The sequence below is a fragment of the Tachyglossus aculeatus genome, chromosome 1 (assembly GCF_015852505.1).
Source record: "Tachyglossus aculeatus isolate mTacAcu1 chromosome 1, mTacAcu1.pri, whole genome shotgun sequence".
NCBI classification, from domain to species: domain Eukaryota; kingdom Metazoa; phylum Chordata; class Mammalia; order Monotremata; family Tachyglossidae; genus Tachyglossus; species Tachyglossus aculeatus.
The window spans coordinates 26,694,418-26,720,591 of NC_052066.1; the positions used below are offsets into that span (position 1 = coordinate 26,694,418).

At 43.7% G+C, this 26,174-nt stretch overlaps 1 protein-coding gene and 1 non-coding gene across 3 annotated transcripts in view; both read right to left on the minus strand.

The window, feature by feature from the left end:
* Positions 1-26,174, minus strand: part of EPHB1 (EPH receptor B1) — a 717,470-nt gene that overhangs the window by 351,536 nt on the left and 339,760 nt on the right. The gene's annotated exons all lie outside the window — the stretch shown is intronic.
* On the minus strand, positions 25,393-25,529 carry LOC119933808. The gene has a single exon (XR_005452682.1). It is a non-coding gene; the product is annotated as a small nucleolar RNA SNORA7 (small nucleolar RNA).

The following is a 26,174-nucleotide window of genomic DNA, read 5'->3' on the forward strand; positions in this document are numbered from 1 at the left end:
AGGAAGGGGGGATGGGGAGGGGGAGAGGAAAAACGGGGCTCAGTCTGGGAAGGCCTCTTGGAGGAGGTGAGCTCTCAGTAGGGCTTTGAAGGGAGGAAGAGAGCTAGCTTGGCGGATGTGTCAAGGTGTTTGGGAAGGAATTGTAAGATGGAGATGACGTGATAATAGAGGGTGCCATAGGATCAAGGGAGGGTTTTCATTTTTTTTTTTTAGAATAAGGGATACAGGAGCGTGCTAAAAAATCATGGGGAAGGAGATATTGGAGAGTGAGTGGTCGATGATGGAGGTCCAAGAGGGAGGAAGGGAAGGGGTCAAGTGTCTTAAAAAGATACAAAAGGAAGGGGTTGGAGGCACACATTGGTGGGTAGATGTTGAAAGGAGTCAGATCTCATTCTGAGACACTGCTAGGAAGGGTACGAGAGTTAAAGAGGCAGCAGAAGGAGAATGGATCTGGAGAGGTGCAGGGGAGATTCTAGGGAGACCACGCTTGTTTCAATTTTTTAAATGAAATAGGGGGTAAGGTCATTAGGAGAAAGAGTTGTGGGAGGCAAGGACCAGGGAGTTTGAGGAGGCAGTTCAAAGTCTGAAACAGGTTCTCTTCTTCTGGAAGGGTGGCCTCCTTCTGCTGCCCCTGTCCCAGCTCCATCCTGCCCTTCGAACCACCAGTGTAATGGGCCCAAGGGCAGATGCCCACGTTAGAAGCCACTGATGGCCAAGGAAGAGCTGATGACTTCCCAAACTGTGCCCCCTCCTTTCTCTCCCCCTCCTCCCCCTCCCCCCTCCCCGCCTTACCTCCTTCCCCTCTCCACAGCACCTATATATACATATATATATGTTTATATATGTTTGTACGTATTTATTAGTCTATTTACTTATTTTACTTGTACATATTTATTCTTTTTATTTTAGTTTGTTAATATGTTTTGTTTTGTTGTCTGTTTCCCCCTTCTAGACTGTGAACCCGCTGCTGGGTAGGGACCGTCTCTATATGTTGCCAACTTGTACTTCCCAAGCGCTTAGTACAGTGCTCTGCACACAGTAAGTGCTCAATAAATACGATTGAATGAATGAATGAATGAAACAGGTGAGGTAAGCAAAGGGCATGGGAGTTGAAAAGAATGGAGAACTATTGTTTTTGGGCAAAAGAGAAGGCAGAGTTTAAAGTGGGAAAGGATGAATCTGTTATGGACAAGGTCACCTTAATGCCTGAACGTTCATTCATTCATTCATTCATTCATTCATTCATTCATTCAATCGTATTTATTGAGCGCTTACTGTGTGCAGAGCACTGTACTAAGCACTTGGGAAACACAAGTTGGCAACATATAGAGACGGTACCTACCCAACAGTGGGCTCACAGTCTAGAAGGGGGAGACAGACAACCAAACAAAACATATTAACAAAATAAAGTAAATAGAATAAATATGTATGAGCAAAATAAATAGAGTAATAAATATGTACAAACATATATACAGGTGCTGTGGGGAGAGGAAAGAGGTAAGGTGGGGGGATGGGGAGGAGGAGGAGGGGGAGAGGAAGGAGGGGGCTCAGTCTGGGAAGGCCTCCTGGAGGAGGTGAGCTCTCAGTAGGGCTTTGAAGGGAGCAGTACTCCACAGCTCATGAAGAAGAATGGAGGTAGAGGACTGTAGAGGTGATCCAGGGCTGTGGGCTGGTTGCATGGAGATTGACAGGGGACAGGGCAGTGTGGGAGTTGAGTTTAGTGAAAAGGATGGAGTTGAGGTCATAGATTTGCACTTCAAGAGAAGGTAGGATGGGCATGGTAACTTGAGAAAATGGGAGGGTGGTCAAGAGATTGATGGCCTTTGTGGGGGAACAGAACATTTTTCCTAGGATGGGGTGTGTCCAGTGGGGAGGTCTGTTGGAGAGTAGAATTTTAGAGTTGGTGAGATTAGAGATTGTACAGTGACTAGAGTTGATGAGAACAGGTGTGTGTCCAAACTGGTGAGTGGGTGAGGTGGGGTGGAGTAGGAGGTTAATGGAGTCGAAGAGTGAAAGAAAGAGGGCAGCAAAAAATGTGGATGGGGCATCCACGTGGATATTAAAATGATCATCTCCCCTTTCTAGACTGTGAGCCCACTGTTGGGTAGGGACCATCTATATATGTTGCCAACTTGTACTTCCCAAGCGCTTAGTACAGTGCTCTGCACACGGTAAGAGCTAAATAAATATGATTGAATGAATGAATGAATGGATGAATGAATCATCTATTTTAGTGCTTAGTGCAGTGCTTGGGGCATAAGTGTTAAGTGTTTACTATGTTCCAGGCACTGTTCTAATTGCTAGGGTAGATAACAAATAATCAGAATAGACATAGCTCCTGTCCCACATTGGAGCTCACGTCTTAATCCCTATTTTACAGATGAGGTAACTGAGGCCCAGAGTAGTGAAGTGACTTGCCCAGACAAATGGTGGAGCTGGGATTAGAACCCAGGGCCTTCTGACACCCAGGACCATTCTCTATCCCTTAGCAAGCAGCCATTTTTGGGTGAGCTACAGAGAAAATGGGGTACCACAAGCCAAAGGGTAAGAGAAAAATTTTCAAGACATAGTGCAGTATAATCCCAAACACTGTGGTCTCTCTTAAGTCTGCTGAGAACCCACCGTAACAGAAAATAGACCTGCCTTAAAGTGAAAGGTTTTGGGAATGATTGTGAAAGTAAGATATCCACAGGGGGAAGGGAGAACAAGAAGAATAGAGAAGCAAATTTATTTGAGACCTAATTCACATGAAGAGTAAGGGTTGTAGCAGAACTCATGCAGATCTACACAAATAATTATACAGGTGAGATTTACATGGCCCATTGGGGTTCTTTTCTGAGAGCGGGACTCCAAGCAGTACTTAATGAGCGTGCAATGCTCACTTACGGAAATAGGTGGAGAATCTTCGACCCAGCTACACCTGATGATTGTCTTTTCCCCAAAGGTCTCCGAAGGAGAAAGAAGGAAAATAGAAACAGAAGCATGAGCAGGAAAAACATGATTGGTGTTCAGGAGATGCTTGAGAGATGAGCTGGAGAAACTGTGGAATTGGTCTTGTGGGCCAATTTAGAACGTCAATCACAAATGGTCGGAAACAACTGTAACTCAGAGGGCTCATTTGGGGGAGTTTCTGAGGCAGCTTGGTTTACACCTGATTCTGATAGCTCGAAGAGTAAATTCCCCTTGCTGGATTTCCCCACCCTCCACCTTAACCAGATCCAACTGCTTATCAAATCCTTGCTCAGCATTTCTATGTATCTGTTTATATTTATACACCTACTTATTTGTTTGCCTGTTTCGTCCTGATGCATTTACCTGTTTCCTGCTTTATACTGGTTCTTTCTCCAGCTTTCAATATCTAGAAAGGCCTTTTGTTGGTCTTCCCCACTACTTTGTACGCTCCTGAAGGGTAGGGAACTTTTGTCTGATTGTTCTTGCACTCACCCAAGCGTCTAGAACACTGCCTGACTGTGGGCACCAAACAAATCCATCAATTGATTGATTGCTTGTGATTACCGGCGACAGCGTCAACTTCAACTCATATTCCTACACTTTTGAAGCCACAAACGTGGTGCATTTTGTTATCAATCAATGATATTTCTTCAATGCTTACTATGTGCAGAGCACTGTACTAAGAGTTTGGAAGGGTACAATATAACAGAATTAGCAGATACATCCCCTGCCCACGATGAGCTTACATGAAGGAAGACTTCTCCAAAATCACTGAGAAACATCATGACCTAGTGGAAAGAGCATAAGCATATGGTTGTCGGAGGACCTGGGTTCTAATCCCAGCTCTGCCACTTGTGTGATCTTGGGCCAGTCATTTACCTTCTCTGTGCCTCAGGAACCTCATCTTTAATAATAATAATAATAAGAATAAGAAGAATGGTATTTATTAAGTGGCTTACTATGTGCCAGGCACTGTCGTAAGCGCTGGGGTGGATACAAGCAAATCAGGTTGGACACAGTCCCTGTCCTACATGGGGTTCACATTCTCATTCCCCATTTTACAGATGAGGTGACTGAGGCAGAGAAAAGTGAAGTGACTTGCCCAAGGTCACACAGCAGACAAGTGGCAGAGCTGGGATTAGAACCCATAACCTTCTGATTGCCAGGCCCATGCTCTCTATCTGCTACTCCATAGGTTTAACAATAATAATAATAATGATGGCATTTATTAAGCACTTACAATGTGCAAAGCACTGTTCTAAGCACTGGGGGGGATACAAGGTGATCAGGTTGTCCCACAGGGGTCTCACAGTCTTAATCCCTATTTTACAGATGAGGTAACTGAGGCGGCACAGAGAAGTTAAGTGACTTGCCCAAAGTCACACAGCTGACAACTGGTGAGCCAGGATTTGAACCCATGACCTCTGACTCCAAAGCCCGGGCTCTTTCCACTTTAAGACTGTGAGTCCCATGAAACACTTGGACTATGTCCAACCTGATTATCTTGTATCTATCCCAGTGCTTAATATAGTACCTGGAGCATAGTAAGTGTTTAACAATTTCCATTTAAAAATACAATCAATCAGTTTGAATTTTTGAGCGTCGACTGTAGGCAGAGCAATGTTCTATGTGCTTATTCTTTCATTCAATCATATCTACTAAGCACTTAACTGTATGCAAAACACTGTTTGTGAGAATACAATAAAACAACAAATAGTCCCTGCCCATAATGAGCTCACAGTCTAGATGGGGAGACGGATGTTAATATACACAAATAAATAAATGAATAAATTGCAGATATATAAGGATATGTGGGGATGGGAGGGAGGATGACTGAAGGGAGCAAGTCAGGGCAACACAGAAGGGAGAGGGAAAAGAGGAGAGGAGGGCTTAGTCAGGGAAGGCTTCTTGGAAGAGGTGTGCCTTCAGTAAGGCTTTGAAGATGGGGAGAGTAATTGTCTGCCTGATATAAGGAGGGAGGGCATTCCAAGCCCAAGGTAGGATTTGGGAGAGAGGTCAGAGGTGAGATCAACGAAATTGATGTACAGTGAGAAGGTTGGCAACAGAGAAACAAAGTGTGCAGGCTGGGTTGTAGTAGAAGAGTAATGAGGTGAGTTATGAGGGGGCAAAGGTGGTTGACTGCTTTAAAGACAATAATGAGGAGATTTTGTTTGATGCCAAAGTGGATCGGCAACTCCTCAAGTTTCCTGAGGGGTTAGGATACACGGTCCGAACATTTTTGAAGGAAAATGATCCAGGGGGCGGAGGGGAGTACGGACTGGACTGGAGTGGAGAGAGGCAGGAGGCAGAGAGGTCAGCAAGGAGGCTGGTACAATAATCACGGTGAGATAGGATAAGTGCTTGCATTAATGTAGTAGCAGTTAGGATGAAGAGGAAGGGGTGGATTTTACCAATGTTGTGAAGGTAGAACTGACAGACTATAGTGATGGCTTGAATATGTGGGTGGAATGAAAGGGAGGAGTCACGGATAATGCCAAGGTTACAGGCTTGTGAGACAGGAAGGATGGTGGTGCCATCAACAGTGACAGGAAAGTGAGCCGTAGGACAGGATTTGGGTGGGAGAGGATGGGCGGATATCCAAGTACAGATGTCTTGAAGGCAGCAGAACATGCGAGACTACAGAGAGGAAGAGAGATCAGCAGGATTAGAGAAGTAGCTTGGCTCAGTGGAAAGAGCCCGGGCTTTGGCGTCAGAGGTCATGGGTTCAAACCCCGGCTCCACCAATTGTCAGCTGTTTGACTTTGGGCAAGTCACGTAACTTCTCTGTGTCTCAGTTACTTCATCTGTAAAATGGGGATTAAGACAGTGAGCCCCCCGTGGGACAACCTGATCACCATGTAAGCTCCCCAGCGTTTAGAACATTGCTTTGCACAAAGCAAGCGCTTAATAAATGCCATCATTATTATTATCAGGGCTGGAGATGTAGATTTGGGTGTCATCAGCAAAGAAGTGGTAGTCGAAGCCGTGTGAGGCTATGAGTTTTCCAAGGGAGTGAGTGTAGATGGAGAATAGAAGGGGACCCAGAACTGAACCTTGAGGGGCACCCACAGATAGGGGGTGGGAAGCAGAGGAGGAGCCCTTGAAAGAGACTGACAGTGAGCGGACAGGGAGATAGGAAGAGACCAGGAGAGGACAGTGGCAGTGAAGCCAAGGTTGGATAATGTTTCCAGGAGAAGGAGGTGGTTGACAGTGTCAAAGGCAGCTGAGAGGTCGAGTAAGATTAAGATGGAGTAGAGGCTGTTGGATTTGGCAAGAAGGATATCATTGGTGACCTTTGATATCATTGGTGACCTTTGAGAGAGTGGTTTCTGTGGAGTGAAGGGGATGGAAGCCAGATTGGAGGGGGTCAAGGAGAGAATTGCAGAAGAGGAACTTGAGACAGCAGGTGCAGACAACTCACTCAAGGAATGTGAGCCCCTTCTAGACTGTGAGCCCGTTGTTGACAACTTGTACTTCCCAAGTGCTTAGTACAGTGCTCTGCACACAGTAAGTGCTCAATAAATACGATTGAATGAATGAATGAATGTTAGGAAGAAGATGGGGTGATAACTGGAGGGAGTCTTGGAGTCAAGAGAGGGTTTTTCAGTAGAGGGGAGATGTGGGCATGTGTTAAAACAGTGGGGGAAAAGCCACTGGAGAGGTAATAGTAAGATGGCAGTTGGGGGGAAGAAAGGAGGGGTGAAGTGTTTTGACGAGGTGCGATTGAATGGGGTCAGATGTGCAGGTCCAGATGGTGCTAGGGAGAGTACATTATGAAATAGAAGGTATAGATCCCTGACCACAAGGAACTTACAGTACAAACAGGGAGACAAACATTAAAATGAATTCTATGTGATTATGTAGGTAAGTGCTGTGGGGGTGTCAGTGAGGTGGAAGGGGGACTGCCCCATTGCTCAAGGGGAATAGACTCAAGTGCATAGATGACACAGAAGGATTGAATGAATATTGTACAATTTCAATGGAATAACCTCCTTGTTTCATGCAACATCATCATCACAATCATCATCATCAATGGCATTTATTGAGTGTCTGTTTCGTGCAGAGCAATAATAATAATTATGATGACGGTATTTGTTAAGCACTTACTATATGCCAAGCACTGTTCTAAGCACTGGGGTAGATACAAGGAAATCAGGTTGTCCCACATGGGGCTCACAGACCTAATCCCCATTTTATTCATTCATTCATTCATTCTGTTGTATTTATTGAGTGCTTACTGTGTGCACAGCACCATACTAAGCGCTTGGGAAGTACAAGTTGGCAACATATAGAGACAGTCCCTACCCAACAGTGGGCTCACAGTCTAGAAGGGGGAGACACACAACAAAACAAAACATGTGGACAGGTGTCAAGTCGTCAGAATAAATAGAAATAAAGCTAGATGCACATCATTAACAAAATAAATATTTTACAGATAAGTTAACTGAGGCTCAGAGAAGTAAAGTGATTTGCCCAAAGTCACACAGCTGATAAGTGGCGGAGCTGGGATTAGAAGCCATGACCTCTGACTCCCAAACCCAGGCTCTTAACACTGAGTCACATTGTACTAAGAGCTTGGGAGAGAACAAAATGACATATACTCTCCTCGTGCCCCTCTAGACAGTACATTTGATGGAGTCAGGGGACGTGTCTACCAACTCTGTTATATTGTACTTGTCCAAGCGCTTAGTACAGTGCTCTGCCTACAGTAAAGGCTCAATAAATATGATTGATTGATTGATCGAGTTGGCAGATGGCCTAGCATGGATTGGCAGTGATTACAAACTGCTAAATCCACAGCAGAACTGGAAGTTTCTCCTAGCAGTTCCTTCATCTGGTTGGTGTTCCTGAGGGAGGCTGGCTAACCTCCTTCTGTGAAGATTTTTGAAAATAGGGGAACCATCCACGCAACAGCGGAGATCAGTGCCTTCTTGTGTGGAGGCAGGAGATTTAACACAATGGCCTCTTGAGTTCCCTTCCCGCCTGCTATCCTACTGCTCTATGACAGCCTCATCTTCTTCTCACTCCAGGAGCTTCCATCTGCGTGACGGAGCCGGCGCTCCTAGTTACGATTTCTAACATATGGATTCCACCCACACGCCACGGTAGTCCAGAAAGCCTGCTTGGAATCTCCTGGTGTCTGCAATCTGCTGATCTCCGAATCGCCCCTGACAGGCACTGTGCTGTTTTCGCAGCTGTTCCGATGAGAGTTGCAGGAAATGGCAGAAGAGACTTTAGAGGAAGAACAGAACCTTAGAGAGTAAGATTATTTTCCCCTACTGCCTTAGATATATATATGCCTTAGTATGTTTGGTTTTGTTCTCTGTCTCCCCCTTTTAGACTGTGAGCCCACTGTTGGGTAGGGACCGTCTCTATATGTTGCCAACTTGTACTTCCCAAGCCCTTAGTACAGTGCTCTGCACACAGTAAGCGCTCAATAAATACGATTGATTGATTGATTGATTGATATATCTAACTCCTCTCTGTTTCTGTTCCTCTTCTCCCATCCCTCTCAATTGTGTGTGTTTCTGCTCAGCTGTCATCATCAATCATATTTATTGAGCGCTTACTGTGTGCAGAGCACTGTACTAAGCGCTTGGGAAGTACAAGTTGGCAACATATAGAGACAGTCCCTACCCAACAGTGGGCTCACAGTCTAAAAGCTGTCATACCCTGTGGCCTTTCATACACTCATTCATTAATTCAGTTGTATTAACTGAATGCTTACTGTGTGCAGAGCACTATACTAAGCGCTTAGGAGAGTACAATATAACAATAACACGTTCTCTGCCCCTACCGACTGTATTTCCTGAATGCTTACTGTGAGCAAAACACTCGTACAATTCATTCATTCATTCAATCGTATTTATTGAGCGCTTACTGTGTGCAGAGCACTGTACTAAGCACTAGGAGGAAACAATATGACAATAATAGACATATTCCTTGCCCACAATGAGTTTACAGTCTAGAAGGGGAGACAGATGTTAATATTAATTAATTAATTAATTATTTACAGATACAAACATATCCTCCTCCTCATCCTCAAAGAATCTACTTCTCCCTCCCCATATCTGACACCTCAGTAGAGGAGAGAAATTCATTGTGGTTTAGGAGTTCAGTGTGGCCTAGTGGAAAGAGCGTAGAATGGGAGTCGAGAGACCTGGGTTCTAATCTAGGTTCTGCTGCTTGCCTGCTACGTGGACAAGTCACTGAACCATTTTGGAAAGCTCCTTGAGAACAGGGATCATGCCTACCAGTTCTATCATACTGTACTTTCCCAAGCTCTTAGTACCATGTTCTGCACATTGTAACTGCTCAATAAATATGATTGATTGATTAACCACATTGTCCTTACCTGTAAAAAAATGACTTAAATGTCTTCCCCTAAGACTTTGAGCCCCTTATGGGACAGGAACTGTAGCTGATCAAATTGTTATGTATTTGCAATATATCTGAGTGTGTTAGCACTTAGAATCATTTTTGGTACATAACACTATTATTATTATTATTATCCTAACTATTATTACAAACATATCATCTCTAGGGATGCAGTTTTCCCTTCTGTCAAATAGGGTGAATGAGCTCTGCTCTTTCCTCATTAGTCTTGCTTTGGTGACTGAGAAATGATGGTGAAATGTGGTGAAATTGATGTCAACCACTCTGAATTCTTTGGGTGTTGCTCTTTATTTATGTGATGAATGCATTCATCCACTCTATAATCAATCAATTAATTGACTGGTGGGATTTATTGAGCATTTACTTTGTGCAGAGCACTGTAATGAACAATTGGAAGAGAACAATACAGTTCATAGATGTGATCTACTACCAGGTAGACACGGTACGTGGGAAAGTTCTTGGGAGAGTACAGTACAGTTGATAGACATGACCTACCACTGACAATACAATATGTCTAATACAAATTCACAATTATGTCTTTAATTAATGTCATTAGTTCATCCAAAAATAAATGTGGGAAAATTGACATCCTACCTAAAAACTATTCCCTTCTGCATTCCCCAAACAGAGTGGATGTCAAGAGTTCCTGCTTCTGACATGCTCTGTGCACCCTGGGAAGTGGGTAAAAGCCGCATGGCTCAGTAGAAAGAGCACAGGCTTTGGAGTCAGAGGTCATGGGTTCGAATCCCGGCTCCGCCACATGTCTGCTGTGTGACCTTGGGCAAGTCACTTAACTTCTTTGAGCCTCAGTTACCTCATCTGTAAAATGGGGATTACTACTATGAGCCCCACGTGGGACAACCTGATCACCTTGTATCCCCCACAGTGCTTAGAACAGTGATTTGCACCTAGTAAGTGCTTAACAAATGCCATCATCATCATCATCATAAAAGCTGCTACCACACATTCTCGGTCTCCTCCACGCCTACAGAGACTTTGAACCTCTTTTGTGTATTTGTTTGTATTGTGTTTCCATGTTCATCACTTGTGATTTGTCTGCCTCCAGTCCCTTTTCGCCACTTAAACTCTTAGACTGAAAGCTCCCTGACGGACAGGGACTGTGTTTAAATAGCAGCATGGCCTAGTGGAAAGAGCCTGGCTCTGGGAGTTGGAGGACGTGGGTTCTAATCCCAGCTCTGCTTCATGCCTGCTGTGTGATCTTGGGCAAGTCACTTAACTTCTCTGTGCCTCAGTTACCTCATCTGTAAAATGGGTGCCAATCAATCAATCAATCATATTTATTGAGTGCTTACTGTGTGCAGAGCACTGTACCAAGTGCTTGGGAAGTACAAGTTGGCAACATACAGAGACGGTCCCTACCCAACAGTGGGCTCACATTCTAAAAGGGGGAGACAGAGAACAAAACCAAACATACTAACAAAATAAAATAAATAGAATAGATATGTACAAGTAAAATAAATAAATAAATAAAGTAATAAATAGACCACGAGCTCCATGCAGGACAGGGACTGTGTGCAACCTGATTATCTTGTACCTACCCCAGTGCTTAGAACAGTGCTTGGCACATAGTAAACACTTAACAAATAATAATAATAATAATAATAATAATGGTATTTGTTAAGCTCCTACTATGTGCCAAGCACTGTTCTAAGTACAGACACAAAGTAATCTGGTTGCCCCACGTGGGGCTCACAGTCTTAATCTCCATTTTACAGATGAGGTAAGTGAGGCACAGAGAAGTTAAATGACTTGCCCAAGGTCACACAGCTGATAAGGGGCAGAGCCAGGATTAGAACCCATGCCCTCTGACTCCTAAACCCTTGGTCTTTCCACTAAGTGCTGTGTATTTTCTCCTAGCACTTAATTCATTGGTGTACACACAGAAAGCCCTTAATAAATACCATTATTACTACTACTACTATTACCACTACTATTAGTACTACTACTATTACTACAATTATGTGAGATGGCAGGGAGGCACAGGGAAGGACAGGTTCAGATATAAATTTTCAATCCAATAATCTGTGCCTTGGGTATCAAATCCATGAGCATTTCTTCAGACTCAACCTTTCCATCATAACCACAGTTCAGGAGGCATCCTGACTTCACACCCAAGCAACAGAGGCTGGATCATTTTTTTTTTTCCTCTCTCAGAGAGATCTGTCTCTTGGAATAGCTGAGGCGTGTGTGATGGGGATGGGCGGAGAATGGTGGCTCCCAGCTGGGATGACCTGTAACAGCTGTGGGGTTCCAGAAGGCCCAGGGACAGAATGCATGACACCTGTTTACAGTGTGTTTAACCAACAGCCATGTTAATATAGGAAATCGGGAAGAAATAAACCGATTAAATCTGCCAAATTGGACCACATGTCATTTTTGGCCAAGAGAAGAAGACAGAGGGGACGGATGATGCCCCTGAGCTTACCTCTCAGGCTGAACACGGGTTGCTTGGATGCATTTTCCTCCACTAAGCTGTAGGTTTCCTCTCTCACACCCAAGAAACAAGTTGTATGACATTTATAAGGTAATCATATGACACTATGCTTACTCTTCTCCACATCTGCCCCGTAAATTGCTCACATAGCGAGAAGGAAAGGTAAGTTGGGACTAAGTTGGCAAACATTTCTCTGGCAGCACAGATCCCCAAGGTACCCATGAATTCTGCTACCTGGGCAGCACCTGAAGAAGGCTTACTGGACCAATTTATGTTTGCCTCCACCATTGTAAGGTAAGCTCCTTGTGGGCAGGGAACTTGTCTTGGGCTGCTGCTGCACTTTTCCAAACAGTTAGTAGAGTGCACTGCATGCCGTAAATTCTCAATAAATGCCATTACTACTACTAACAATGGCATTTATTAAGCACTTACTATGTGCAAAGCACTATTCTAAGCGCTGGGGAAGTTACAAGGTGGTGAGGTTGTCCCACAGGGGGCTCACAGTCTTCATCCCCATTTTACAGATGAGGTCACTGAGGCACAGAGAAGTGAAGTGACTTGCCCACAGTCACACAGCTGACAATTGGCGGAGCTGGGATTTGAACCCCTGACCTCTGACTCCAGAGTGCGTGCTCGTTCCACTGAGCCACGCTGCTTCTACTACTACCACCAGTACTCCTTCTACTACTGTTGCTACTAATCCCATCCTGCAAAGAATGCCAGCAAGCCTTTTCACAGGCAGAAGGAGAGTCTGGGAGTTAAGGATCACCGAGATTTAGAACAGAATGAAAGTTGGATAATAATAATGATGGCATTTGTTAAATGTTTACTACGTGTCCTAAGCGCTGGGGAGGTTACAATGTGATCAGGTTGTCCCGTGGGGGGCTCACAGTCTTAATCCCCATTTTACAGATGAGGTAACTGAGGCTCAGAGAAGTTAAGTGACTTGCCCAAAGTCACACAGCTAACAAGAGGTGGAACCGGGATTAGAACCCATGACCTCTGACTCCTAAGACCGGGCTCTTTCCACTGAGCCATGCTGTTTCTCTGGGCTTGTCCCATTGATTCTCTGGGGCAAAGACAAAGACCAACTATGATGCCTAATCTAGCATTAGCCCTGCATTCCCAGGAACTACTCTGGGTTCAATTTCACTAATCAGCAAGCCCAAGGGATAGTAATAGTGTTTATTGAGTGTCTAATGAGTGCATTGCTCTGTACTAGGAGAAGCAGCATGGCTCAGAGGAAAGAGCACGGGCTTTGGATCCAGAGGTCATGGGTTCAAATTCCAGCTCTGCCAATTTTCTGCTGTATGACCCTGGGCAAGTCTCTTAACTTCTCTGTGCCTCATCTGTAAAATGGAGATTAAGACTGTGAGCCCCCCATGGGACAACCTGATCACCTTGTAACCTCCCCAGCGCTTAGAACAGTGCTTTGCACATATTAAGCGCTTAATAAATGCCATTATTATTATTATTACTACTAAGCACTTGGGAAAAAACAAATGCAGCAAAAGACATGGAAACTAAATCCAGAAATGGCCCCGACCTTGACTTCATTTCTTTAAAAAATAACCACAGAATCTGAAGTGACCAATGCGGAAATATTCACAGGTAGGAAATGTTCGGGGTGAGTAACCATCTACTCTACAGCCAGGACACCTAAACATCTGCTATATGGTGAGTTTAAATTGGGAAATGGAAAGCAAGGAGAGCAGAGGAAATGTTTTGAGGACACGGTAAAAGAAAGACTTAGTTCTGCATCCCAACTAAAACCTGAGCGTCAAATGTTGTGTGTAGGCCAGCATAAAGTGGCTCTTTTCGAGCCAAAGCTTGGAAGGGAGTAGGAGACAAAGAAGCAAAAGAGGAAACAGCAACGGACACCACTAAAATTAAGCATGGAAACACAAGAGACCACCTTCTTGTAAGCATAATTCGGCCAGGACTATGAACGCCATACTGGCCTCACACACATTCATAGGTCAATTTTATCATGAGTGAGGATTTCTTCAGGTGAAAAGGGCAACTCTACATATCCTGCAAAAGGATTTAGTTTAATCTGGGGATTGTTGTTTTTTGCTTTACAAAGTGTAAATGATTTAGGTTAATAGCCATTCTCTTACAAGGCAGGCTGAATAACAAGTCACAGGGACTGAAGCACAGTTTATGCTAGAGGTGGACAAAATGGGCAAGTTAATTCATGGTGCCTGGAGAATACATCTTTTTCTTTCCCTTTTCCTGGAGACTATGACTGGGGGAGCAGTGTCGCATAGTGGAAAGTGCACAGGCCTAAGAGTTAGAAGTTCATGGGTTCTAATCGTGGCTCCACCACTTGTCTGCTGTGTGACCTTGGACAAGCCACTTCACTTCTTTGGGCCTCAATTATCTCATCTGTAAAATGGGGATTGAGACTGTGAGCCCCACGTAGGACAGGGCCTATGTCCAATCCGATTTCCTTGCATCCACCCCAGTGTTTAGCACAGTACCTGGAACATAGTATGTGGTTAATAAATACCATAATTATTATTATTGTTATCATTATTATTATAATTGATGACTTTTCTCTCACCAGCTCGTAGTTCCCAGCTGGAAGTCAGCTCTTCCAGAGTAGTTCATTCATTCAATCATTTAATCGTATTTATTGAGCGCTTACTGTGTGCAGAGCACTGTACTAAGCCCTTGGGGAGTACAAGTCAGTAACATATAGAGACGGTCCCTACCCAATAACGGGCTCCCAGTCTAGAAGGTGGAGATAGACAACAAAAGGAAACGTAGACAGGTGTCAAAATCGTCAGAACAAATAGAATTATAGCTATATGCACATCATTAACAAAATAAATAGAATAGTAAATATGTACAAGTAAAATAATGAAGTAATAAATCTGTATGAATAATAATAATAATGGCATTTATTAAGCACTTATTCTGTGCAAAGCACTGTTCTAAGCGCTGGGAAGGTTACAAAGTGATCAGATTGTCCCATGGGGGGGCTCACAATCTTAATCCCCATTTTACAGATGAGGTAACTGGGGCACAGAGAAGTTAAGTGACTTGCCCAAAGTCACACAGCTGACAACTGGCAGAGCCGGGATTCAAACCCATGAACTCTGACTCCATAGCCCGTGCTCTTTCCACTGAGCCATGCTGCTTCCCCAGCATATACACAAGTGCTGTGGGGAGGGGAAGGAGCTAGTATTCATTCATTCATTCAATTGTTTTCATTCATTCATTTATTCAATAGTAATTATTGAGCACTTACTGTGTGCAGAGCACTGTACTAAGTGCTTGGGAAGTACAAGTAGTAGGGGAAGGAGGAGAAGTAGTTCACCTAGACATTCCTATCACAAGTAGTCCCTTCCCCCTCATCAGTATACACTCACAACTCTTGCCTCCTACAAGGGGTAGCTTTTCAACCATCTTTGGTTGTCCATCCAGCTCTGCTTCAATCAGATTCTCCTCATCATTGGCTTTAAAGCACTCAATCACCGTGCTCCCTCCTACCTCACCTCACGACTCTCCTACTCCAATCCCATCTGCACGTTCCCCTCCTCTAATGCTAAGCATATCATTGTACTTTGACCTCGTCATTTCATTCATTCATTCAATTGTATTTATTGAGCGCTTACTGTGTGCAGAGTACTGGACTAAGCGCTTGGGGAGTACAAGTTGGCATCATATAGAGACAGTCCCTACCCAACAACAGGCTCACAGTCTATCTCACTGTTGACCACTCACCCACGCTCGCCCATGTCCTGCCTATGGCCTGGAATGTCCTCCCTCCTCATGTTCGACAAGTGCTCCACCTGGTTCAAAGCCTTATTGAAGGCATATAATAATAATAATAATAATTGGCATTTATTAAGCACTTACTATGTGCAAAGCACTGTTCTAAGCGCATATCTTCTCCAAGAGGCCTTCCCTGATTAAGCCCTCTTTTCCTCTTCTCTAGATCCCTTCTGCATCATCCTGGCTTTCTCCATTTATTGATCCTCCCTCCCAATCTTACAGTACTTATGTACATAGCTGTAATTTACTTATTTTGTGTTAATGACTCCCCCTCTAACACAGGTCTCTCTGAGAGAGGAAAAAAAAAGCGATCCAGCCTCTGTTGCTTGGGTGTAAAGTCGAGATGCATCCTGAACTGTGGTTATGGTGGAAAGGTTGAGTCTGTTCATTGTGGGTGGGGTATGTGTCCCTTTACTGTTATATTGTTCTCTCCTAAATGCTTAGTACAGTGCTCTGCACACAGTAAGCATTCAATCATTCAATTGTATTTACTGAGTGCTTACTGTGTGCAGAGCACTATTCATTCATTCATTCAATCGCATTTATTGAGCACTTACTGTGTGCAGAGCACTGTACTAAGCGCTTGGGAAGTCCAAGTTGGCAACATATAGAGACGGTCCCTACCCAACAGTGGGCTCACAGTCTAGAAGGGGGAGACAGAGAACAAAACAAAGCATATTAACTAAATAAAATAAATAGAATAAATATGTACAAATAAAATAAATAAATAAATGGAGTAATAAATATGTACAAACATATATACATATATATGGGTGCTGTGGGGAGGGGAAGGAGGTAAGACGGGGGGATGGGGAGGGGGAGGAGGGGGATGGGGAGGGGTTGGGAATGGGGGATGGGGAGGAGGATGGGGAGGGGGAGCACTTATACTAAGCGCTTGGAAAGTACAGTTCAGCAATAAAGCGCTCAATAAATATGATTGCCTGACTGACTGACTGAACTTCTGATCAGTTTCACCAACTTCCAGGATACTGTCTACATGTTTTGTTTTTTTGTCTGTCTCCCCGTTCTAGACTGTGAGCCCGTGTTGGGTAGGGACCATCTCTATATGTTGCCAAATTGTACTTCCTAAGCACTTAGTACAGTGCTCTGCACACAGTAAGCGCTCAATAAATACGATTGAATGAATGAATGAAGTCCGTAGAGAAACAGTGTCGCTCAGTGGAAAGATCCCAGGCTTGGGAGTCAGAGGTCATGGGTTCAAATCCTGGCTCCGCCAACTGTCAGCTGTGTGACTTTGGGCAAGTCTCTTAACTTCTCTGTGCCTCAGCTACCTCATCTGTAAAATGGGGATTAAGACTGTGGGCCCCACGTGGGACAACCTGATCACCTACTATCTTCCCCAGCACTTAGAACAGTGTTTTGCACATAGTAAGCGCTAACAAATGCCATCGTTATTAAAATCCTACTCATTCCAACTCAGTCTATCTGGGCTAGTGACAAAGGTGGATGGAAGAGCGGGGGAAGTCGAAACAATTGGCAGGAGGTGATGGATTCACTACCAGAACGATGGCAGATGGAGAGCGGGGCGTTCTGGGACAGATGTGATCGTGGTATCACTATGGGTCGCAGGCGACTGGACAGCATAAAACAAGACAAGATGGAGGGCAGCAGGTAGACTGGTGAGACAGTGAGACTGGTGAGACTGGTGAGACAGGCCCTGCTGAGAGCTCACCTCCTCCAAGAGGCCTTCCCAGACTGAGCCCCTTCCTTCCTCTCCCCCTCATCCCCCTCTCCATCCCCCCCATCTTACCTCCTTCCCTTCCCCACAGCACCTGCATATATGTATATATGTTTGTACATATTTATTACTCTATTTATTTATTTATTTATTTTACTTGTACATATCTATTCTATTTATTTTATTTTGTTAGTATGTTTGGTTTTGTTCTCTGTCTCCCCCTTTTAGACTGTAAGCCCACTGTTGGGTAGGGACTGTCTCTATATGTTGCCAATTTGTACTTCCCAAGTGCTTAGTACAGTGCTCTGCACATAGTAAGCTCTCAATAAATACGATTGATTGATTGATTGATTGAAACACATCAAGTGTTTGGGAAAACTCTGAGGGGGAGAAGCCTGGAAAACGGTGTCTCAGCTGGCCACGGGCTAGCAAGTGTTAATTCTTCAAGGCTTAGATATCAAGCCAGGCCAGGATTATCTTCAGGCACAAAGGATGGCAATGAGTATTACAGAAGGTCTGCTTATTGGTTAATCAATCAATCAGTGATATTGCCTTGCACATAGTAAGCTCTTAATAAATATCATTATTTTTTACTGAGTGCTTAATATGCACAGAGCACTTACTAAGTGCTTGGGAGAGTACAGTTGAATTAGTAGACACCTTCCTTGCCCATGACGAGTCTAGAGGGGGAGACAGATGTTAATATAAATAATTTATAATCCATAATTTAAAGATATGTACACAAGTCCGTGGGGTTGTAAGTTCTTTCCTTTCTGATTCTGCTACTTTCCTTCTCCTTCCCCTTCCTGAAACAGTAATTGAGAGGGCGGGAAGAGAATCAGCCTTGATAACCTCCTACCTCCCCTCCCTTTTTTTTTTTCAAAAGCTGAGGGGTTGCTGCTATTTAACATTTCAAAGCCCCAGGAAAGAGCAGCAATGGAAGGGCTTGAATTTTCCTCCTAGACAGACCTCCCCTCCATTCTCCTGACTCAAAAGCTGGAAGTGAGAGCAGGATTGAAGGCAGAATGGGCTCAGACCCAGTGGAAGATAACTCAGGGGAAAGAATCAAACCCCAGTTGAAAGTGAGAAGGGGAGGGGGCCGTGAACAAAAGCCGAGGAAAAGGGAACAGAGGAGGGAGTTGCAGAAATTGGAACTGTATTCCTCGGCTTTTTCTGGCTCCTAACAGAGTCTGAGATTAGTGTTGATAATAGCTTCACCATAGGACCAAGCAAAATCAATGCAACTGGGATGGAGGAAAGATCCATTTATCTTCTTAGGGAGAAATAGAAGGTGTGATTAAAAAAAGACGAATTATACCAAGCACAGGTAATTGATGTGCATTCATGGAAATCCTACAAGGAAGGCCATCTGTACTCAATCGTTCAATACGGGGCATGATTTTCAAGAGTTTCTTGTAACAATCCACATAACTAGAGGAAACAGTTCAAATTCTGGGAACACCATGTCACCCGTCGTCCGGGGACGGGTTCGTTCAGTAATTGGTGAGGCGAGAGAGAGAGAGGGAGGCCGGGGATGGAAAGCCTGAGTTTTAAATAAAATTTATTCCATGAGGCGAATTGAATTATTTAGTTATTTAGGCACAATGGATTGAGCTTCCCTTTCAGGAGGAAGGTAATCAATTAGCAATATTTGAGCGTCCCTTACCGGAGGAACACAATCATACGTTAATCGCGTGTTGGTGAGGCGGCTAGTTCTCACCCATGTGCACTTCCCACTCGGGACAAATCCACTTACTTTCCCACACGGGACGAATCCATTCCATTACCCCCGCACGTGGTGGGCGGCTAGCTCTCACCATGTGCTCTCCCTACATGGGAGGAATCCACTTATGATTCCCATCAGCAGCGGGGTACCTGGGTCCCACGCACAAGACACTCACCCGTCCCGCGGGCCTTGCCTCAGTGTGTCGGTTCTGGTTGCCGAGCGGGCATCTGGCCTTCTGGGCAGAGAAAGACACTTGGGCCACTGCTGCTGCTGCATATCTTGGTGATTCTGCTCCCAAAGGTCAGAGGTGACAGGTATTTATCACCGGTGCTCCTAGGCCATTCCAGCTTCCGGCCTCAGTTTATCCAATCTCTTCCCTCCCCCCTCCTCCATACCTAATTTGATTAGCATGGGGGGGTGAGGGACACCTTCTGTATTCCCAGTTTGGGCTGTCAATCTAGCAGTTTTGGTTGTGGGGTCGGTATCCCACCCTCACTTCTGAGTTCCGCCTGCTGGCTCAGATGGTCACGAGACAGCATTTGACCTTGAGATGGCCGGTACCCCAGGGTCACCTTGGGACACAGTGGCAGTAGGATGGAGCTTTTTAATTCCCTTCCTTTTTGTAAAGTTCATTCACATGATAATAATAATAATAACAATAATGGCATTTATTAAGTGCTTACTATGTGCAAAGCACTGTTCAAAGCACAGGGGAGATTACAAGGTGATCTTGTCCCCTTGTGTGTATCCCTCGGGGGGCTCACAATCTTAATCCCCACTTTCCACTGAGCCGCACTAACTTCTCTCTACCTTAGTTTCCTTTACCGTGAAAGGAAGATAAAATATTGCTCCCTCCCTCTACTGACTGGGAGCCCTCTGAGGGACAGGGACTGTATCCTATCTATCAATCAATTAATGGTATTTATTGAGTGCTTACTATGTGCACAGCACTGTACTAAGCACTTGGAAGAGTAAAATACAACAGAGTTAGTTGAAAGTTTCAATCTTTCATTCATTCAATCGTATTTATTGAGCACTTACTGTGTTTAGAGCACTGTACTAAGCGCTTGGGAAGTACAAATCGGCAACATATAGAGATGGTCCTTACCCAATAATGGGCTCACAGTCTAGAAGGGGGAGACAGGCTACAGAACAATACAAGTAGACAGGTGTCAATACCATCAGAATAAATAGAATTATAGCTAATTACATATCATTAATAAAATAAATAGAGTAATAAATAGGTACAAATATACACAAGTCCTATGGGGAGGGGAAGGGGATAGGGCAGAGGGAGGAAGGCGGGGAGATGGGGAGGGGAGGAGGAGGCAGACGTCTCAACATTCTAACAAATTCCCCCAAACCATTTCTCGGTTCCATTTCTATAGCCTGAATTTTCCATGGATCACGGTACCAAGAAATATATGGGCATAAATATAAACTTGACTGTTCCTACCCCCAAATCCACCACAGCATCCCCATCTTCAAGGCCCTCCTGAAATCTAATTTCCTTCAGTCAATCAATCAATCAGTCAATCAGTGGTATTCACTGAATGCCTACTATGTGCAGAGCACTGTACTAAGTGCTTGGGAGAGTATAATACAACTGAGTTGGCAGACATGCTCCTGGTCCACAGGGAGCTAACATTCTAGAGGACTATCACTTTATCAGTGGCATTTCTTAAGTACTTACTGTGTGCAGAACACTTCTAAGTGCTTGGGAGAGTACAAAACAAGAGAGTTGGCGGACGTGATCCTAGCCAACAAGGAGCGGAAAGAGCACGGGCTTGGGAGTCAGAGGCCATGGGTTCTAATCCCCGCTCTGCCACTTGTCAGCTGTGTGACTGTGCGCAAATCACTTAATGTCTCTGTGCCTCAGTTACCTCATCTGTAAAATGGGGATTAAGACTGTGAACCCCACTTGGGACAACCTAATAACCTTGTTTCTCTCCCAGTGTCTAGAGCAGTTCTTGGCACATAGTAAGCACTTAACAATTACCATCACTATTATTATTATTATTATTATTATTATCACAGCTGCATCCACTCAACACTCACCCTGAGCATTTCTGTACCTCTGCATATTTACATTTATGAATATATCTATTTTCCTTGACAGTTATTTAATCCTCTCTTTCATCCTGACAATTTGTACTCGCTGTTGGGTAGGGACCGTCTCTATGTGTTGCCAACTTGTACTTCCCAAGTGCTTAGTACAGTGCTCTGCACACAGTAAGTGCTCAATAAACACGATTGAATGAATGAATGAATGTACATCTTCCAGCGATGACATTTTTCTTCCTCTTTTATAATTTACTAATGGTTCTTTGTAAATTTTTTTGTCTCTCTACCTCCCCCATCAGAATGTAAACTCCTTGTGGGGAGGGAACAGGTCTCATGCTTTTGTTGTACTTTCTCAAGCACTGGGTTCAGTGCTGGACTCTCTGTAGGTATTCAATAAGCACCTCTGTGATTGATCAGTCTTACCTTTACTTGAAAATAAATGATTTTTGGAGCCTGAAGGTAAGCAGCATGGCCTAGTGCCAACTTGTACTTCCCAAGCGCTTAGTACAGTGCTCTGCACACAGTAAGAGCTCAATAAATACGATTGAATGAATGAATGAATGAATGAATGAAGAGCATGGACTTGGGAGTTGGAAGGCGTGGGTACTAATCCTGATCTCCCACATGTCTGCTGTGTGACCCTGGGCAAGTCACTTAACTTTTCTCTACCTTAGTTTCCTTTACTGTAAAATGAAGACAAAATATTGCTCCCTCCCTCTACTGACTTGGAGCCCTGTGTGGGACAGGGACTTTGTCCTATCTATCAATCAATTAATGGTATTTATTGAATGCTTACTATGTGCACAGCACTGTACTAAGTGCTTGGAAAAGTACAATACAACAGAGTTAGTGGACACTCTCCTTGCCCATAACAAGCTTACAACCTAGAAGGGGAAACAGATGTTAATATAAATGAATGATTTTTTTATATATGTTACAGATATCTATATAAGTCTTGTGGGGTTGGGGGTGGGGGCAAATATCGAATATCCAAAGCTCAGAGATCCAAGTGTATAGATGACGCAGAAGGGAGAGCAAGCCAGAGAAATGGGAGAGTATAAAATGATGTATAGAGATAAGATGATAATCTTGTATCTCTGGCAGTGCTTAGTACAATGTTTGGCACATCGTAAATGCTTGATAAATACAAAATTATTATTATTGCTATTATTATTGTTATCTTAGTACAGTATAGGCACTGGGAGAGATATAAGGTTATTAGGTTGTTCCATGTGGGGTTCACAGTCTTAACCCCCATTTTACAGATGAGGTAACTGAGGCACAGAGAAGTTAAGTGACTTGCCCACAGTCACATAGCTGACAAGTGGCGGAGCGGGGATTAGAACCCATGGCCTCCGACTCCCAAGCCTTGAACCTTGAACCTTGAACCTTGAACAGTTACCTCATCTGTAAAATGGGGGTTAAGACTGTGAACCCCACATGGAACAACCTAATAACCTTATATCTCTCCCAGTGCCTATACTGTACTAAGATAACAATAATAATAGCAATAATAATAATTTTGTATTTATCAAGCATTTACGATGTGCCAAACATTGTACTAAGCCTTAGAACCCAAGTCCTAATGGGACTTATCAGTGACATTTATTAAGTACTTACTGTGCGAAGAACACTATTCTAAGTGCTTGGGAGAGTACAAAACAAGAGAGTTGGCAAACTCTTTCCACTCCTTGTTGGCCAGGATCACGTCCGCCAACTCTCTTGTTTTGTACTCACCCAAGCACTTAGAAGAGTGTTCTTCACACAGTAAGTACTTAATAAATGTCACTGATAAGTCCCATTAGGACTTGGGTTCTAATCCTGACTCTGCCACTTGTCTGTTTTGTGACCCTGGGCAAGTTACTTTACTTCTCTGGGCCTCAGTTACCTCATCCGTAAAGTGGCGATTAGGACTGTGGGACAGGGACTCTGTCTAGTCCAATTTGCTTGTAGCCATCCCAGCGCTTAGAACAGTGCCTGGCACAGAGTAAGCACTTAACAACTACCACAATTTTATATTACTAATGAAGTTAATCCTTCATGCAGACATCCATGGGTAAAGAGAAAGAAAATGTGTCATAATAATGATGGCATTGGTTAATCAATCAATCAATCAATCAATCGTATTTATTGAGCGCTTACTGTGTGCAGAGTACTGTACTAAGCACTTGGGAAGTACAAGTTGGCAACATATAGAGACAGTCCCTACCCAACAGTGGGCTCACAGTCTAAAAGGGGGAGACAGAGAACAAAACCAAGCATACTAACAAAATAAAATAAATAGAATAGATATGTACAGGTAAAATAAATAAACAAACAAACAAACAAATAAATAAATAAATAAATAAATAGAGGAATGAATAAGTACAAACATATATACATATATACAGGTGCTGTGGGGAAGGGAAGGAGGTAAGATAGGGGATGGAGAGGGTGAAGGGGGGGAGAGGAAGGAAGGGGCTCAGTCTGGGAAGGCCTCCTGGAGGAGAGGCCTCCTGGAGGTTAAGCGCTTACTATGTGCCAAGAACTGTTCTAAGCACTAGGGTAAATAATAATAATGATGGTATTTTGTTAAGCGTTTACTATGTGTGAAGTAGAGAAGCAGCGTAGCTCAGTGGAAAGAGCACGGGCTTTGGAGTCAGAGGTCATGGGTTCGAATCCCAGATCCTCCACTTGTCAGCTGTGTGATTTTGGGCAAGTCAGTTAACTTCTCTGTGCCTCAGTTCTCTCATCTGTAAAATGGGGATTAAGACTGTGAGCCCCCTTTGGGACAACCTGATTGCCTTGTAACTTCCCCAGCACTTAGAACAGTGCTTTGCACATAGTAAGTGCCTAATAAATGCTATTATTATTATTATTATTATTATTACTGTTCTAAGCGTTACGGGGATACATGGTGATCAGGCTGTCCCACTTGAGGCTCACAGTCTTAATCCCCATTTTACAGATGAGGTAACTGAGGCACAGAGAAGTCAAGTGACTTGTCCAAAGTCACACAGCTGACAAGTAGAGGAGCAGAATTAGAACCCATGACCTCTGACTCCCAAGCCCATGTTCCTTCCAAGATACAAGGTAATCAGGTTGTCCCACGTGGGGCTCACAATCTTAATCCCTATTTTACAGATGAGGGAACTGAGGCCCAGAGAAGTGAAATGACTTGTCCAAGGTCACACAGCAGAGAAGTGGCTGAAGAAGGATCAGAAACCAGGTCCTTCTTACTCCCAGGCCCGTTCTCCATCCATTATGCCATGTTGCTTCTTATCTGAGTAGGCTGCTTCTACAGTGAAAAAGATCTTGCTGGGATAAAATGGTTGGAACTGTGAAGATGTTGTCAGTTCCAATGGGGCTCTGCTATTCATGAAATAAATTCTGGTGTCAACGAGGACATGACCTATGTGTTTTGGAAGCCGAAATCATTTATTATAGGTACTCTTTATAATGTGTATTCTTTATTTGTCCTCTATATTCTTTCTGTTAGTTCTCTGCTTAGGGCTTTTGAAAATATTTAGAGGCTAGTAAATAACTGAAATTGCTTCTCTTTTTAAATGAAGAGGTCTAAGTGAGTTTGATGTTGTGTCCCGTAATAATACATTGTGGGGCCGTAAAAAGCCTGTAATTTTGGAGGCAGAAACAGTCGGCTAACACAATGCAGAAGAGGGGATGAAAGAACGATTTGGTTAACTATTTTTTCTGATGGGATGGGGGACCAAAGGCTTATTGTGTGTGTTTGCTATGGAAGACTGGTTGCCACAGGTAATTGTCCCAGAAATCCCAGATTTTCATTTCACTTTTATTTCAGCCTCCTTTCCACAGTGAGGACTGCTGACAAGGAGCCAAATGAACTAATTTATATTTCCCTACTCTCCTTGCCTCTGTTTATCTGATTCAACCAACCGATACTATTTACTGGGTACCTACTATGTCGCAGAACACTATAATGGGGATGACGACTGTGAGCCCATTGTAGGACAGGGACTTTGTCCGATTTGATTGTTATCTTGGTTCTTCCCCAGCACTTAGTACAGTGCTGGGCCATAGTAAGCCCTTAACAAATACCATAAGAAAAAAAAAACAAATGTATGTATATTTCTTGTCATATGCCGTTAGGTTGTCTCCGACCCATAGCAACATCACGGACACATCTCTCCCAGAATTCATGCCCCATCTCCATCTGCAATTGTTCTGGTAGTGTGTCCACGGAGTTTTCTTGGTAAAAATACTAAAGTGGCTTACCATTGCCTCGTTCCGCGCAGTCAACGTGAGTCTCCACCTTCGACTGTCTCTAATACCGCTGCTGCCCAGCACAGGGGAGGTTTGACTTGTAGCAGATTGTCTTCCACTCACTAGCCACTCCCCAAGCTAGGAATGGAATGGGTATGTCTTGTTTGACTCTCCCTCCCATAGTTGAGACTAGTAGAGTACTGGAAACTCTCCAGGTGCCACCCTGTGAGGCTATGTACATATAATAATAATAATAATGGTATTTGTTAAGCATTTGCTATGTGCCAAGCACTGTTCCTAGCTCTGGATAATAATAATAATGACAGTATTGTGTATATATATATATGTATATATACACACAAACATACATACACTTTTGTGTTTACTTGTGTATATTTGTATAAAGTTGTATATTTGTATACATGTATACGTATATATGTGTGTGTATATATATGCATATATATGTGTGTGTGTATGTGTGTGTACATATGTGTGTGTGTGTGTGTGTATATATACATATACATATATGTATATTATGAGGACTTGAGAAGCAGCATGACCTAGAGGAAAGACCACAGGCCTAGAAGTCAGAAGGTCTGGGTTCTAATCTGGATCTGCCAATTACCTGTTGGGTGACTTTGGACAACACACTTAACTTCTCTCTGCCTCAGTTTCCTCATCTGAAAAAGTGGAGATTCAATACGTGGTCACCCTCTACACTTTGCTCCTCTAATGTTAACTTCTCATTGTACTTAGATCTCGTCTATCTCTCTGCCGACCTCTCACCCCTTTCCTGCCTTTGGCCTCCAGAGTCCTCCCTCCTCATATCCAACAGACAATTAAAGGCACATCTTCTCCAAGAGACCTTCCCTGACTAA